This window comes from Oryctolagus cuniculus, chromosome 2 (assembly GCF_051225735.1).
Source record: "Oryctolagus cuniculus isolate XC-2025 breed Fujian yellow rabbit chromosome 2, ASM5122573v1, whole genome shotgun sequence".
In the NCBI taxonomy this organism is placed as follows: Eukaryota; Metazoa; Chordata; class Mammalia; order Lagomorpha; family Leporidae; genus Oryctolagus; species Oryctolagus cuniculus.
Genome location: NC_142868.1, coordinates 149,258,366 through 149,277,064, shown reverse-complemented (window position 1 = coordinate 149,277,064; position 18,699 = coordinate 149,258,366). Strand labels below are relative to the sequence as shown.

The window sequence follows — 18,699 nt, the reverse complement described above, 5'->3', positions numbered from 1 at the left end:
AAATGGTGGGAAGAAGGCCAGGGACAGATCTTGTAAGACTGGGATAAATCTGGTTCTGGGTAATTTTGTAGGATAGTTTGAGGGGTTGCTGCATGAAGAATAATAGTGCAAGAATTACGTTGGAAGTCCATTGTGTGTGTGTTTGGGGGAGGTGCTTAGAATATATTTCTTAGGATTTTTTGTGATCAAATTATACAGGGAGTCCAAATTGCCACTATAAGTGACTTAGGAGGGTACTTGGAGAAACTCATGGAAAGGGACAGACTTTTAGCTCAGTTGTTAAGATACTTATATCTGATATTGGAGTAACCTTTCTTGTTTTGTTTATGAAAAGGAAAAATCTATGTTAATAAGCATATCTGTGAGATTTCAAAATGTGATGGGGATAATTGTTTTTGAAATGAATGTTGGAGAGACCTGGTTGGAATGGCCTGATGGGAACACCTCAGCCATGTTCTGCTCAGGCAGTCTGAGTTTGTTGAAATTTCAGGTCTCTCTGGGGTTTATTTCCAATCAACTGACTGGCTTAGAAACTCATGATGTGAATTTTTGATAGCCAAATTAGAAAACAAAGTGCTATTCTGTTTAAAAATAAATCTTGAATTCAGGAAGTGATCTGGCTAGGCACTTGTATATACTAACTCTACATTCATGATGAATGAGTATAACATAGATAAGAAGTTTCACCTGGTTCCTCATTAATATGATTATATCCTGAGTTGGTGATGAGATGGGACAGGTTCTGAACTTGCCTATTCTCACTGATTTATTCCACCACGAGAACCAAGTCAAGTGTATCCACATGAGAACTAGCCATGCCACCTAGAAAAAGTGCATAATTATTCTGAAAGGGCCTCTTCCCTTAGGAATGGGACACAAAACCCAATGTGAGTCAAGTTATTAAACCTGGAGTTGGCTTTCCCTCAGCCCCTCCCTCCTTTGTACAGGGCTAATGCAGACAAATGCTCTAATCCTCCCATCCAGAGGTTGGCAGTTTGCCAGCCACAGGGACATTAGCTCCTCATTAGCACCTTGTCATCTGTCCACAAATCCGCATCCCAGAACAAAAGTAAAGTGGCCTGTCCCCTTTGAAACTCTGACCATTGAAAGAGGAATGTCAGCCCACGGGGTTCCTGATTTTTATGAGTTAGGAGTAAAAGAGCAATTCATATATTATTTAGACTTAAGAGATTAATAGACATGTTGGTCCACAAGTCATTTAATCAGGTAAGATAGCATGGTTTAAGTTCTGGTGTAAGTTCTATCAATTCAGATTGCAAAACTCACCTCTTGCTTCCAGATCAATTGGAGGCAATCTTTTCTTTTTGTTCTAGATTCTTGTCTTTGATGATGATGATGATGATGATTACTAATAAGACAGCTTTACAATGTTGCATAGTAATAAAAAGAGGATGTTCTGGGAAGTAATTTGAGTAATTCTGTTCTAGGCAAGCAGAATTCACTTGAAGAAGTGAAGAGCATTCAATAAAGAAGCAATTTTCATTACCCTCTCCCTCCTCTTTTGTCCATAGATCCAAACTCGATCATTGGGTGATTACAAAATGTGTCTATCCATGTACATGTGCATAAGGAAAAACTTTGCAGATAAATAACCCCAGATCTGTCAGAGCCATCAATTTGGGTTCCCACATCACCTAATCCTTTGGATCAATGCACAGCTAATTGAAAAAGGGTTGAGAATTTTGAATGGAGTGTCTTGAATTTAATTTTGTCCCTGCATGTAGAAATAGCTGAGAAAATTTATTTTAGTTCTGCAAACATAATCTTACCCTAAACTACACTCAATCTCCAGCAGAGCTCAGTTGTCCATGCAGCAGCCTTCGGTGTAAACTACAGATGGTGAGGTATTTCCCTCTATTGTAGGTGAATAATTTAGACCTTATTAGCTCATTCTTTAAATGACCACTTTGGCTTGTGTCTGTTGGTTAAGGCCTTGGATGTGTCTTTAAGAGGAATAAAACTTTTCTGACAAGAAAAAATTATTTTAGATCTCAGTTTTTCACCTTGTCTTCCACCCACTCAAGTTTTGAGAGTTAGACAATTTGAGGGGTAGAGATATCTTTTCCATCTTCCCATCTTAGATTCATTGGCTGGGGCCCTGATAAGAAAAGACAGTTTAACATGAGAAAAACTTTCAAATGTATTTCATATAGGCTTTACATGACAAATGGTCCTTCAGGAGAAAGGGAAGACTCAGGGCAGGTGGTATTGTGCATTCCCTATCACAGTGCTGGTTTAACTCCTGGCTACTTCACTTCTGGGCCAGCATCCTGGTAATGAACAGGAGGAAACAAATGATGGTCCAAGTATCGGGCCTCTGCCACCTTCATGAGAGACCTGAATGGAGTTTTGGGTTTCAGGCTTCAACCTGACAGTCCCTGCTATGAGAGACATTTGGGGAGTGAACCAGTAGATGGGATCAATCTCTTTGTCTCCCTCTTTCCCCTCTCTCTGTTCCTCTGTTGCCACCATGACTCTTTGTTACTTTGCCTTTCAAATAGGTAAATAAATATAAGTTTAAATATAACTTATAGATTTGATGGAGTTGTAGTCTTGGAAAGAATATACTTGGAAAAAGGGGATATGATTCAGAAGCAATAAACTAGGGAGAATTTAGCAACACCTGTTTGTTCAGATTCCTGTCTGTGACCATGCATCTTTAGAGCAAAGATGTTCATTTCCTCTGCATATGTGAGGATGGGTACCTCTTACATGAAGTCCTTTTGACTGGCTTTGGGGGGGAAATCAGAAAATCCTACCAAGGTTTCATAACATGCTTCAGGGAGGAGGACAGGGAAAAGCTGGGAGACCTTCATGCATATGCTGTTTCTCAAATTTCTTCGTTTAAAATATTCAATATTCACGGTTTTATATTTTGGATGAACATGGCCTGAACTCCATAAATAATTAAGAGAGTAATGGATAATTGCTACATTTTGTCATTTGCCCTTTAGTTGACAATTCTACTCTGCCAACATTTTTTGAAGAGCTGATCTGATTTTATACTTTGAATCTATGTCAATTTATATCTTTAAGTCCAATAACATAAATTACTTCTATAGGTAATGATGCTAATGCAATGATAAGATTGGTCAGTGTCCCAAAACATGCAGCCTGCTTTGTTGGCATGGAAATATTAAGACTTGTATTGTCTTTATGAGTGTTTATTTTCCAGATCACTATAAGATTTTAGGGTACATTTAACAGATTCATTTGAGATTTGGAGTGTTCAAGAGAAGGAGATGCCACTTTTTCAGAAAACAAGGAGCTACCGCTTTAAAATGTGTTGTTTCCATCACAAAAGTATTCAAAAAAGAAAACATAACTATCAACTAGGACAGTGTCATTCACCTCCTGGAAGCCAAAAGGCTGCTTCTGATCACCATGGTGAGCCATAAGGCTCTGTGGCTCTTATTATCTTTTAATATTTGCTTTGTGTGTGTGGAGAGAGAAAGGTCCTGAACTGATACCATCCCGTCTATCTAGCGTGTGATGCATATTTTTATGCAGACAGATCAAACCCGTGCCTCTGGCTGTTTCTAACTACAGCTGCATCCACACTCCCTTTTGATTGGGCCCATTAATGGATGGTTCAAATTATATTTTTATAAAGAAGATATTTTTCAAAAATTAAAGGAATAGTCATTTGATGATATGTGTGTGTTTCACTGAAGAAATGATGTTTATGTGGTTACAAGGGCGTATAAACAAAATTTGGTCCTCAGACATTTACCTGTATTTTTTTTTAAGATTACTTGTTTATTTGAAAGGCAGACTTACAGAGAGAAAAAGAGAGAAAGAGAGAGAGGGAGTGTCGCTCCTCTGCGAGCGGAGGAGCGGCACCGGACCGGACGCTGTTATTCCCTTGCTGTTGGTTTTTTCTACAGTAAAGCAAGCACAAGTAAAGAGAAGAATGAAATAGTGAGCTCCCCAGCGAACTTTCCACCAGACCCGAGACAGTAGTTGTCCCAGAAAGTGCAGCTGAGTCCCCTTTTATAGTCCTCTTCCCTCAATCCGTGCTCCACTGCCCGCGTGCTGAGCACGCCGCTTTCTTCCAATCAGAGGTTGGGTCAGCTCCTGCAACTCATTAGTCAAATTGATGAAACAGCCAAAGCCACTGTGTAGAACTTGTTTACTCCCTCTTTGATCAAAGAAGGAGGTACCTTTCTCTGAAGGGAGGAGAGAACTTCCACTTTGACCATGGCCTTGTCTAAATATGATCAGAGTCGGTGAACTCAGGGGGCTTCCATAGCCTTGGCAGCTCATGACAAGAGCCTAGGGTGATTACTGATGCCATAAACAAGAGTGTCAATTTGTTAAGTCAACAACAAGAGTCACTGTGCACTTACTCCTCATGTAGGATCTCTGTCCTTAGTGTGCTGTACATTGAGATTTAATGCTTTTTGTTTTTTTTTGTTTTTTGTTTTTTGTTTTTTTTTTTGACAGGCAGAGTGGACAGTGAGAGAGAGAGACAGAGAGAAAGGTCTTCCTTTGCCGTTGGTTCACCCTCCAATGGCCGCCGCGGCCGGCGCGTTGCGGCCGGCGCACCGCGCTGATCCGATGGCAGGAGCCAGGAGCCAAGTGCTTTTCCTGGTCTCCCATGGGGTGCAGGGCCCAAGCACCTGGGCCATCCTCCACTGCACTCCCTGGCCACAGCAGAGGGCTGGCCTGGAAGAGGGGCAATCGGGACAGAATCCGGCGCCCCAACCGGGACTAGAACCCGGTGTGCCGGCGCCGCAGGCGGAGGATTAGCCTAGTGAGCCGCGGCGCCGGCCGAGATTTAATGCTATAACTAGTACTCAAACAGTATTTTTCACTTCATGTTTCTGTGTGGGAGCAAACTGTTGAAATCTTTGCTTAATGTATGCTAAACTGATCTTCTATATATAAAGAGAATCGAAAATGAATCTTGATGTGAATGGAAGGGGAGAGGGAGTGGGAAAGGGGAGGGTTGCGGGTGGGAGGGACGTTATAGGGGGGAAGCCATTGTAATCCATAAGCTGTACTTTGGAAATTTATATTCATTAAATAAAAGTTTAAAAAAAAAAAAAGAACTTGTTTACTCCCTCTCAGCGCCACGTTGTGCAAGCCGGGACCTGCTCCCCACAGGGAGGGAGTAAAGGAGGGAGAGAGAGACAGTAAAAGAGAGATCTTTGATCCACCGGTTCACTCTCCAAATGGCTGCAAAGACCAGAGCTAGGCCAAGCCAAAGACAGGACTCAGAAACTCCATCCTGATCTTCCAGGTGGCTGCAGGGACTCCCAACATTTGGACATCATCCACTGCATTCCTCGGTGCATTTTCAGGGAGCTGGATCGAAGTGGAGCAACCAGCACTCATATGGGATGCCTGCTTCATAGGCAGCCTAACCCACTATACCACAACCCTGACCCCTATATTTTTGTTTTGTTTATAAAGGCAGAGAGACAGAGACAGAGATGCAGAGCTCATGTCCATGCTCCCCAAATGCCTGCAAAGGCTGCGACTGAAACAGCCGCAGCCCAGAGTCTGAAACTCAATCTGGGTCTCCTGTGGCAGAAACCCAACTAGCTGAGCGACCTGTCATGTCTCCCAGGGTCTGCGTTAGCAGGAAGCTGGACTCAGGAGCTGGAGCTAGGCATCAAACTCAGGCATTCCGATGAGGGACTTGGACATGTTAACTGGCATCTTAACTACTAGGCAAATGCAGTCCCCTGTATTGTTTTTCTAAATGCACAGCCCCTCTAGTGTCATACATCTATATGAAAAGAATATTATGGTCTGGTTACCTAGTTTCTGTTCAAGTATATATATTGACAAAGAATCCAAGATATATAGCATTCATAGTTTGAGCTTTCAAATTCAGAAGTTATCACAAACATACTTCATAACTCAACAATACATAAAAGGTGTTTAAATAATAAATTTGGATGACAGATGTCATAAACATATATGAAATGGATATAGTCAGACCTAGCAAATTTTGAGATGTGGTTTCAATCACAGTATTTTTTGTTGATTTTAATACATGATCTTAGGCAATTTTAAATTAAGGCAGGTGTCATCTTTAATTTATTGTCAGGTGGAAAGCACACTTATTTTGTACTCTAAGGATTTATTCAACTTAACTCTGTAATTGCTAGCAATATACAAGCTCATTATATCACAATTTAGTGTATTTGATGCCAGCTGTTATGGAGTTAATGGCAAAGTCGAAAGAAATGACATAAAGCACACTCTTATGTTTAGTGCAGCCATCATAATATTACTGCTAAAGATCTCCAGTTGGCCAGGGAGTTCGCTTTAGTATTGCTTCTTTCCATTGTCAGAAGTGAGAAAATAACACTTCTTTTCCCACCAAATATTGCATTTGGTATTTTGCTAAATGTTAAACTTTTGCGTCTCCCTTAATGATTAAAAACCTCTCACATGTATTTTCCTTTCTCAAAGTTATTTTTGGCAAAGCTACAATTTCTAAACCTGTTTTCTTTTCATCGAAATGGGGTTTGAGAGGTGTCTGTATTAAAAATAAGAAGTTAATACGCTTTTAATTGGGTTATGTGTCGCTCAGTATTTTCCCCTCCTGGATCTAACTGAATTTCTCCTACTTATGTTCTAATAGAGTGTGTGGTTCTTAGGGGAACAATACCAAGATAAAAATAGCATAACAACCTAAAATGAATTCAATAACAAAATTCTGAAAGAAAAATAATTTGCCTGCATTATAAAAAATAGTATATTTAAATACATTTTACATATACAGTTTTTTATATGTTAATAGCTACAATAGTCATTATTTTCAAAATTTTGATGTAATATATCAGCTTTCTTTATACTCTGTGTAGTCTCAGTGTAAATCCACTGATACATTTGTGTTGCCTTTGGTACATTTGTAAAACTGATCAAAAATGCAAAATTTTGTTTAACTATGTGACTTCTGTTATCTAAATACATATATTATTTTTGATATACACAAAATGCAACACTTGATATTGTTTCTTGCTATTGAACAGATGTTAAAATCAGAAGGTAAATCAGTAACTTTATATTTAATTATTGGAATACTTCAACTATTCTCCATCCTCTTCCTAACTGATGGATTTGGATTAATAATATTTATACAGTTTGTGCATTTGTGTGTGTTTAACTTAGGAGAAATTCACTGTACCTTCACTGTGTGACAGGTAAAAAAAGAAAAATACGTTTCCAGGAAATAATTTGCTAGTAATTGAGTCCAGCTATTTTCAGTACTTAACTTTTGTATTTTTTTCTTAAGTTCACCAAGATATGACATTTCATTATTAGATTTTTTTTAAATAGTCATTCACCAGATATTAAAAGATGCAATTGGTTTCAGTTCAGGCAGGTTTTAACTGCGTTTTAATTAGCTTAAAACATATGCTTCCATTTATCGTATTACGTGGAGTACATCCTATCCCATTTAGTTGAGTATTGAGAACTATTCTACAATATTGTGCTCAGGCTAAAACAATGAAATACTAATTGGATCCAGTAAAATAACTGTAACATTTCCGATTCCTATTAGACAGGTTACGTAAATTAGGCTAATATAAAATGGTGCTTAATAGAATTGCAAATATGGTGTGATGATACATTCAGACAGGAAAGACAGTGAAAGGGGATTTTGGAGGAAATCAAATGCATTTGCATTACAATAAAACATTTCCTGCTGTGAGGGTTCTTGCAATGCTGGAAAAAAGCAACACTCCAGCACCACTCCCTCTTATTTACATAGGAATGCCTGCCCAACCTCTTCCCGTTCCTATGAACAGTAGTCTGTCAGTGACAGAAGAACGTGCAGTTTTAAGTCTGTTGATGAATATAGTTCTTTTGTTATTTTGTCGGGAGTCACATCTGAGATCTTTATATACCGCGTGTCTTTTTATGATGCGAATGTGCTGTCTAGCTTTTAACAACACTACCGTCATTGGATTGGATTGATATTTCCTATTTGAGCAACCAAATGTCTTGTGTTTATTCTCATCTCTTCTTTTAAATTATTAGTCACTGGGTTGGATGGCTGGGGCATTTGTGTATGCTTTAATCGTCCTAAAATGGATTTGAAACGAAAGTCAGAATATTCTTTTCCTTTCCTGTCGCGGCTCCCTTGGACTTTTTGGTGAGCTTGAATAAAAGCCATGTCTAATATTTTAAATGAAGAAATTTGAGAAATTGACACAGGGTGCAGATGGGTAGAGTGATTCTTTTTCTAAAATCCTTCTAAACCAGCCCTAATTTTGTCTGTGTTCATTAGCAGTCCCCATGGCAAGTTTGCTTCTGTGTTTTTGGAAGAATCCAGAGCGAGTAGTTTCTGGGCTGAAAGGTGTTTCTGGGGAGATTTTTGAAGCCGTCCCTCAAAGGGAAAAGTTGTCCAATGGAGTGGGGAAAGGACTACATTTTTCCCTTGCAAATACACTGATAAAAGAGCTCTCTGCTGAACTCACAGGCACCCTTGAACCTTTCCGCTTGCTCCCAGCGCTCAGATCCCAGTGTTTCTGTGAAATGGCAGAGAGAGAGAGAGACACACACACACACACTCACACACACACACACACACACACACACAGAAGGAGAAAGAGAGACCATACTGGGGCCTAGCATGTAAATGAGCAAACCGCGTAAGAAAAGAAAATTTAAATCCTGTCCATTGTATTCTAAGCAGGTTGCTAGCAAGCCTTTGTGGAGCTGGTATAAAAATGATTCTCATCTCTTTCCTGGCATTACAACGAAAAGCACACTTTCTTTCCTCATTCACATCAGCAGTTTTATGCGGTTTAATCTTCAAAAAGGTTTTTGTTTTTCTTAGGAGTTTAATGTGTAACATTTTCATTCATGATACAAATTATTTTATCTGCCTCTGTGCCTCTGATTTAGACCTTAATCTTTAGTTGTGGAATTTGTCACTGTATTTATATTCACCGGTAGTTCTCCTCCTCTTTTAAAAAGTGTTGGAATTAATACTATTTGCTCAAAGGAACAGTGAGTTTTAAAGGCACTATATCGTGTGGGGACATGCTCTCCTAGTGAAGCAAAGCAAGTTAGAATCTTCAAGATTCAAATTCCCTTGTCTTTCTGCTTTCAGCTGTGAAGAGAAGGATTTGATCTAGATGTAAAAGATGGGCATTGTACCCTAAAGGAGAGGTTCTGGACAATAGGAATGTGCTTGGAGGCCAGGAGGAGGGGGCACCAGGGGCCAGGAAACAGTCATCAGGCCCCTCTGGCTGGACTCACTGAAACAGGGTGGTCAGCCAGCCCCACAGGACACTTGGTCCACCAAACCAAATAGTCGTTTGTCTGGTTTTCCTCTCTCACTCCTCGTTATGTTGATTAGGGAAAAATAAAGCTGACTGATTTATTTCAGCCTCATTTCATATAGGCAGAGTGTGGAAATCTTGAGATCTGTGTGTTTCTTTTCTTTCTCCTTGTCAACTTTTACAAAATTCCTGTACCATTTACTTTCAGATAGAGGCACTCACCACATTGTCCAAAGAAAGCTCCTCTTCTCCAGTCACTTAAAAAAACCTGCTTTGAAATCATTATTGATACATGGGAAGTTGCAAAAAACAGTCCAGAGAGGTCTCGTGTACGCTTCCCCTGGTTGCCCCCATTGGTGACATCTGACACAGTCCTTGGAAACATCACCCAGGAAACTGAGATCAACACTATCCATGGAACTTATTCAGATTCGACTAGTTTGACTTGGATTACATGCATGTTAATGCACATAGTTGTTTTTTTCTAACCTTCCCTTTTTAAATTTATTTTCATCTACTTGAAAGGAGGAATGAAAGAGACAAACAGACAGAGAGAGACAGAGAGAGAGAGATCTTCCATCCATTGGTTCACCCCTTGAATGCTGGCAAGAGCTGAGTCTGGGCCAGGTTAAAGCCAGAACCTAAGAACTCTATCTAGGTGTCCCACATGGGTAGCAGGGACCCAAGCACTTGAGCCATTATCTGCTGCCTCCCAGACTGTATCATCAGGAAACTGGATCAGAAGCCGTGCTACCAGGACTAATATATGGGATGCACGTGGTCCAAATGGTGGCTTAACCCTCATGCCACAGTGTCTACCCCATGTGTATAGTTCTAAGCAATTTTATGAAATAATATTTTTAGTCATAGTTTTGTAGAAATTAACAAGCAGCCCAGACAGTGGTGATATCTTACTAAATGTCTCATTATTTCAGCATTGAATGATAGCTAAAAGTAAATCTTTATTTCTTTGTTTTGTTGTTGTTGATCTGGTTGTTTAATAAAATGGACTCTTCACAGACAGAAGGAACATAAAATGTTTAGATGCAAAAGTGAAGCACTAAATTTGCTGGATATAATTATAACCAAGGTAAAAGCCCAGATAGCTAATTAATGTAATTAGATTTTTATCACAACTCAGACATTAATTTTTAATTACACTTAGAATTATAATTTTTAACCTTTCACACACACATGTGCGCACACACAGATAGAAGCTTGCTCCAACCCTACTTTTATCTCATTGATCACTAATCGCTTATGTGCACACACATATAAATAATCACACACAGAGATTGCATGGATTTGTGGAGTACAAATGCCTTGGATCAAGGGTCAGCAAACTCTTGCTGCGCAGAAGCAGATAGGACATATTTTAGGCTTAGCAGACCTTGCAGTTGGTTTCTGGTCCACTACTCAGTTCTGCCCTTGTAGCAAGAAAGCAGCTATTGGTGATACATGAATGAGTCTGGCTACCTTCCAAAAACACTTTATTTGTGGACACTCAAATTTGATTTTCATATAATTTTCACATGCCACAAAATTCTTTAGACTTTCATTTTCATTATTTAAAATGTAACTATAAACCCATCCTCAATTGCCAGGCACGATGGAAACTGTGGGCAGGCAGCTCGGATCTGACCCCTGCACTACGTAATATGAGTGGGTGTGTGTGCATACACAAGTTTTCTCCATCCTACTGCAATCTCATTCTCATTGTTACTTGAGGAAGCACAAACAAGTTATGTGTGAGAAGCAGTTATGCTACCGTGAGAGAAGGCTCTTAATGCAATAGTACAGTAACAGTAGATTATTTTTTCTTCTCTTCATCTTCTTTTCAGCAGTTTAACATTGCATCAAAGGGAACAACTCAAGTTTCTAATTTTTTCCTATTTTCTTGTCATGGATATATTAGCAGTACATGATGCATACTAATTATAAAGTTGGCTGTAACAAGAGTTCCTCTTGTGAATCCATTTAAGAACTGATTGTTTACTATCTTTTTCTGTAAGTATAAAATTTTAATTATGCCACTGACAGGAACTGTGCGTGATACAGTGCTCTGCATTTATCACTGGGAGAGGGCCAGTTGCAGAGCTGTTTGACTTTGGAGAAATCCTGATGCGTTTGCAATGTTGAGCAGCAGGTGCCACATTATTATGTACAGAAAAGCAATTAGGAAGCATATTGGATGAATGGGGAGTGCATTAATATTAGCAAGTACATTTGTCAGTGGTTTTGATGCGAGTCTTTTTCTTTCCTTTATGCAACATTAAGATTGTGGCTCTCATAAATTCTCCCCTTAAATTGCCATCTGTTCCCTTGTCAGGCAGTAGTGAGGTAGAGAAAAGTTTTCTTGACAAAATGAAAGGAATTTCTTTTATTTAAAGTAGAAGCAAAAGGGCCTATAGAAAGTTGCAGAATTGTAGGTTGTGCAATTCAGCTTTGCCTGTGTTAAGTAATTACCTTTGAATGTAACATTAACTGTGGAACCCTTTGATTTTTACAAGTTGCTATTTTTTTCCCAGTCATTTCATGTATTTTAAAATTCAATAGGAAAGGGTTATAATTAGATTAATGCAATGACAACTAGCAATTGGCCATTTGGATTAGGAAGTTGAGGAAGGAATTGCTGATTTTTTATTTCAGTGCAAGTGCATCTTTTCCATTCTCCTGGCCCACGGCTCTGTTTCCATCCTGAAAAGGTTTAATATCACTAGAATGTCACCTCTCTTTAGACGTCTATTTCAGAAATAAACAGCATTCAGTACAATAACGTCTGAGAGAAATTCTGTGCACAATGTGTACTACAACAATTGGATATTATCTTCATGACGAACTTGGGTATACACTTACTATCAAATTTTCCAAACTCTTCATTAACTGGAAAACACAGTGAATAGTGATTTTGGTTAATTGAGTTTTCTGGTTAATCAAAAGGTAATATAATTCCTTTAATTCCAACCACTTTAACTGAAATGTTTTTTTCTTGAATATATTCATTCACCTCTTAACATTAGCAAGGGAACATATAGATTATTGTTAAAAATATGCTTTTATCTCATGCGTTTTCAGCAAGGCCTTAGAATATATGAAAAGTTGGGCTAAACTTGTGCCTAAAATAGAGCACAGCATAATCTAAAATTTTTATTTTCTTAAAATTGTCGTTGTTATGTATTTTTATCTACTTGAAAGGCAGAGTGACAGACACGTGTGTGTTCATGCGTGTGCGCGCACACATACATGCACAGAGAGAGAGAGAAAAATGGATGTTTCATCTGCTGGTTCATTCTCCAAAAGCCCACAAATAGCCAGTCCTAGGCCTGGCTGAAGCCAGGAGCCCAGAATTCCATTTAACTCTCCCACATTGTTGGAAGGGGCTGTCCCAAGCAGTGGCTTAACCAGCTGCCTCACAGTAACCACCCCAACATAATTTTTTTAAAAAGATTTATTTATTTACTTGAAAGTCAGAGTTACACAGAGAGAAGAAGAGGCACAGCTCTGGCTTTCTTCCATCTGCTGGGTCACTCCCCAGTTAGCCGCAACAGCCAGAACTGTGCCGATCCGATGTCAGGAGCCAGGAGCTTCTTCCGGGTCTCCCACGGGGGTGCAGGGGCCCAAGGACTTGGGCCATCTTCTGTTGTTTTCCCAGGCCATAGCAGAGAGCTGGATTGGAAGTGGAGCAGCCAAGACTCGAACCAGCACCCATATGGGATGCTGGCACAACAGGCGGCAGCTTTACCCACTATGCCACAGCGCCAGCCTCCCCAACATAATTTTTAAAAATGGTTAGAAGTGTCAACTTACCTTTTTTTCTTTTTCCAAAGATATTTTTGAAAGGAAAATCAAGTCAGTTTAGGTTTAGATTGAGTTTATGTTGATCACAGCTCAGAAGAGGTGGAGCCCTCTTGAGTCATGTAAGTTCGTGGCTGAGGCTTCTACAGTGAGAGAGTAAAAGGAGAAAAACATGTACATTTATTTAGTGTACGTTTTACATGACATGGGAGACTTCCTAAGGAAATGAAGACCCAACGTAACAATTAAACATGTATGTTTTTATGCTAGATTTGATGAACATTGGATACTTGTAGGTTCATGTAAGGGGACAAAGGGTAATATTTAAAAAACTGAGAAAAAAAAACTGAGGGAAATGCAGATTCCTCACTGCGATGCTTCATTTTTAGAGATAAGAATGTTCCTTTCTTTGGAGCATAGGATGGACAACATATGAGGACTTTATGAACTGCTTCAAGTAACATCAGACAGTCCTTCCTTGGTCTTATGACCTGCTAGAAGAAGATAAAGAGGGCAGTGGAAATGAGAGCCCTTCCTGCTTCTGCTATGCTATGCTTTAGCATGTCAGGGGAGCATAGCAGTTTGGGGGCTAAAGTGTCCTGTACCCCATCAGACACAGTTTATTTACTCTCAGTTGATGTTCTCATTGGTAGCCTGGCCTGTTGACAAGTGTTTGTGGTGACAATGCTACAGATCAAAGGTGTAGATTTGACAGAAGCTGGAGTGAAGTGAACATGATGTTTGAGATCTGCTTTCCTTTCCTTTCTGTTCATTTGTGACATTTGTGTAATAAGCAACACCAGGTGATATTGGGCGTTGTGTCAGCTGGTCAGTGTGTTCCCTGCAGGTAAGTCTTGTTGCATAGCTCAAATTTAAGACCAGGTTTTTGTTGGTGTCCTCAAGTTCTGACGGCCATATGGATTTGTGCCCATTCTTGGAGCCCACATGTTTAAGTATCTTCTACCATGGATAGGGCTGAAGACACTTTGATGAACTCTTCATTTGGGAGTTCATTTATTCTTCTTGCCTCTTTGGTTTCATCTCAATTAGCAATATCCACATTCCTTTAAAACTTGGGTATTCCCAAATTGTCTTAGTTACACATGACTGAACAATCGGTTATTTGACTTTTATTCCTAGACAGTGAAGGTTGTTCACTATGTATTTTATCTTAACCTTTCAGAGGTAATCTTAGTTCGCAGTTCTGGAGTACCCATATACCCTTGCTATCTGTTTCCGCTGTCTGTGTGGAAAGGACAGTCTGGATCCTTTTACAGTCTAAAGTAAGCATGATCAAATAGCCTTTCATCTTCACACCAGACAGCAAGTGTGGGCCACATAAACAAAAAAATCAAGTTGAAGGAATGACAATTAGCCAGGTAATTCTGGGAAGCAAGCCACAGCACTAGGAAGGAAAATACCTGATCATCGTTTGCAATGAACTTTCACACTCATTGCCCCCCACTCAGTACCTTCTCTTAACAACCCGATAAAGTAGGCGTTATTCACATGCAATGTCACAGAGGAAGAAACTGACCCCCTGCCAGGCTTCCAGAATCCTTCTGAGGCAGGGGACATACTTCCAGGCCGATGTGGACCTACCCATTCTGGATCCAGTGCTTTTACTTACAGCCCAGCCTTCTTCTCAGCCTTTTGTGTTTTGTAGAGGGATGTCTTTTAACTCTAATTAATCCATTTTCAGACCCTAGTTTCATAGGGTATTTGATCAAACCTTCAATTTACTTGGTTAAGATAAATGGTTCCTTAGCTGTCTCAGTGACTTCCTGTCCAGAATGCCTTTGATTTTTGTTCAGACTGGACTAAATGGAAGGATGTCATCATGGTTGGTGAAAAAAGACCAGTGGAGTGCGGGGCAGAAAAAGAGCCACCCATTCAGACTGTGCCTTAGACAGGGTGCTGCCCCCAGGAGAAGGGGGCTGGCACCAGCGTCCAGATCCAATCATTGTACAGAATGCTTTTCTTGTTTTGTTTTTGCTTTTTTTTTTTTTTTTTTAAAGATGAAATAAGAACCCAAGGGGCAGTGGGAGTTGTATGGAGGAGGGGATTGCTGCGGTTGGGGGAGGGTGTCCTTCCTCCACACCTACTTTCTCCAATTGCAAATATGTTTTGGAAAACAAAAGAAAAACAAAAACAAAAAAAGAAAGAAAGAAAAAAGACCAGTGGAATGGGACTAGGAGAGCTGAGATGGATGGACAAATTTAGACCATCATTCAGTGAAACTAGGTCAGGGAGATGGACTTCAGTATTTTCTAAGCCCCTCCCTTGTTTAGCGATTTATACCTCCTTTTCATCTGTCTTCTAAAGTCCTTGAGCTCCTTACTGTTCATGGAGCTGCTTCCTGTTTCTGAAGCCTCTAAATGCCTGGGTGCACCTGAGGTGCCTGGGTCCCTGTCCCAGTGATGCAGTGCACCAGATATATGAGCAAGGATGAGGTAGATCATACGTCTGAGCTTCTGTCTTGTTAATACAATGAAGGTGACACTTTTTGCTTTGCTGGCTTTACAGAGCTATGTGAAGATCAAATGAGCTCCTAGTTGTGAAAACGTTCTCTAAGCTGTAAACATAGGTCATGAATTTACGTTACCTGGTCACTGTAACCCATGGTCTCTCTGTAGCACCTTCTCTTCCCCCTGCTTTGTGGTTCACTGACCATCTCTGGAAGATCAGAGACAAGGGCTGCAAGGCATAGATAATCTTCGCAGCTGGGAAGTCAGAGCCCTGCTTCTCTAAGGAGTTGGAGCTGAAGGAATCTGGGGGTTTCCCCAGTCCCAGCTCATTCCTGAGGCTGAAGAAAAGTATATGGGAAGCTGAAAACAACATGACTGTCTCTTAAAGTCTGGAAATTAGAAAAAAAAAAGAAGTTTTAAAATATGAATGCCAGGCAGCCTGGCTTCTCCTGGCGACAAGAGAAAATGCCCCCTGAGCCTTGTAACTGGATGTGTGTCACTGCCTTCCAGCCATCCAGGCAGGCAAATTCAAATGGATTTTCTGTCTCTCACTAAAAAGAGATTTGGAGCCAAGCTTATAACCCTTCTTGGCATATCTTTTGGATCTTTTCTTGGGTTCCTTAATTATTTATTTATTATTATGAAGCCATTGCTTTGAATCTGGGCATGTGTACAAAATTGAGGAAAACATGTATAAAAGAAACAAAGGAAGTCCAAAAGTGGAACCACAAAATTTAGCTCTTTCCCTCTATCTCCTACTATCTTCCTCTCTCAGCTTTCATCCCTTTCCACACTGCGTAGCCTGCTTATCTCAGTGTCATCACCTACCTGCTGTAGACCTCTTTCAGGAGTCTAATTGGATGTATTTAATAACTAAATCTAAAAGGCTGCTGTATTTTTCTTATCCATTTTCCTCCCCAAACCTTAGTAACATGGTTTTTGAATTTAATCTTCATAGAAAATACAACCACTCCTTCAGCATTTATTATGCAGTTATGTTTTAGTTTATTAATCATTTGTATATTTTGTTTTTGGGTTGTGTGGGGAGCAACTGGGAGCAACTCGGACTAGACTAAGTTACTGGAATTAAGACTTATTCTATGCATCTGCTCTCCCACAATATGGCGCTGGGAGAGGAGGAAACAGCTTCTACACAGCTGCCTCCAGTTCAACCAATAAACAGCAGGACCTGCTCCTGATTGGAGGAGAGCAGCGTGCTCGGCGTGTGGGCAGCCGAGTTGGGATTGGCAGAGGAGGACTATAAAGGAGGAGAGAGACGGCATGCACCAGGAACATCTAAGGGGAACATCTAAGGGAACACCTGTGCAGCCCCCGAGAGAGCCGGCCGGCGGTGTGCCGCTCCCCTGCGGAAGTGGGGAATGTGGCAGGGGGAACTGCCCTTCCACGGAGGTGGAAGGGACGGTAGCCAACCCGGGAAGAGCCAGCAGCAAACCCGGGGAGGGCCGAGCAGACGAAAGAACAACGCAGGGTCCTGTGTTGTTCCTCCACGAAGATGGGGAGCGACAGGTTGATTTAACATTTGTCTGAATCCTGTGTGTGGATTAATTTTCTGTGTTAGTCTGAGTCCCTGAGTAGATCAGGCACAGTGACATGGGTTTGCTCTCTGCTCCTTTTCATAGCAGGTGGCATTTATCTGTTTCTTCTCAAAGCTCTTCTCAGAAGGCATGCGAGCGTGCTTCAAAACATTGTGGAGGGGCCGGTGCTGTGGTGTAGAAGGTTAAGCATCTGCCTGGAGTGCCAGCATCCTGTATGGGTGCCAGTTTTTTTGAGTCCCGGATGCCTCACTTCTGATTCAGCTCTCTGTTAATGTACCTGGGAAAGCAGCAGAAGATGGCTCAAGTCCTTGATCCCTAGCACCCATGTGGGAGACCTGGAGGAAGCTTCTGGCTCCTGGCTTCAGCCTGGCCCAGACCTGGCCTTTGTGGGCATTTAGGAAATGAATCAGCAGATGGGACATCTCTCTCTCCCTCTTTTATATTTCCCTCTCTCTCTGTATTTCTGCCTTTCAAATAAATAAATCTTAAAAAATTGTGGAAAAAATGGAATTAAAAGATGTTTATTTTGGAGCAAAAACATTTTGAAATTTACATATAGTTTTCTTATAATATGCATTTTCCATGAACTTTTTGAAGTCTCCTCATTTTTGAAATGTAGAGCAGAAAAATATAGACAGATATCAATGAAACTGTCAGATGCTCCTTTAGGAGTTATTAACTTAATTCACTTCCATTCAGTGCTATCATTTGACTGGGATATGGCTCCCAAATTCATGTATTTTATCCCTAAAGTCATAAGTTAATGATATTAAGAAGGTAGAAACTTAATTAATTTATTGTGTCTATAAGGTAGGCCTAGCAAGCGATCCTTAGATTCCTAGGGGTGTGCCTTCAGGAGGTAGTTTTCTCAGGAGAGGGTTGGTTGTAAAAGTCAGGTTGGGCCTAGCCATGCTGTCTGCTTTCTCACCCACCATGTGGTCTTCCACACAGGCATTACACCATTGCCATCTGCCATCCTCACAGGTGTCTGAACCAGTGGGGTTGCCAGAACCAACAGCAATGTCCAGTCTTGGTTTGTGAACCTCTAAAACCATGAGCTAACATAATAAATCCTTCTCCTTCACAAGTAGATTCTCTTAGATATTTCACTCTAAAGCTAAAGTTAACTAATATAATATTTATTAAGAATCCCAACATTAGTGAACTTATATTGTTACCATTTTCCCAGTACTGAGCCAGTTACTAGGAAAAAGGGAAAGAAAAGAAGATGATCCCTCTTTGAAAGGGATTTTACAGTTGAAGAGTCTTAATACATAGATATTTAAAAAAATATATAGCCAAGTTGTAAATTCAGAGGGAGAAGATAATTTCCACATAAATTCAGGGATAATAAATAGGTCAGTGTTAAGTCACATATTGCACAACTTCATTTTTGTCAATGGCAGACCACATGTATGACCATGATCCCATAGGAATAAAATAGAGCTGAAAAATTCCTATCATTTAGTGGCGTCATAGCTGGCATAATATCCTATGATAATGTAACACATTACTCATATATTTGTAATGATACTGATGTAAACAAAGCTACTGTTTTACCATTCATAGAAAAATATAGTGAGTATAATTGTGTATTATATATCA

The 18,699-nt window shown here is 40.2% G+C and overlaps 1 protein-coding gene across 8 annotated transcripts in view; it reads left to right on the top strand.

The window, feature by feature from the left end:
• LOC138848811 (uncharacterized) overlaps positions 1-18,699 on the top strand; it is a 546,369-nt gene that overhangs the window by 109,245 nt on the left and 418,425 nt on the right. The window lies entirely within an intron of this gene.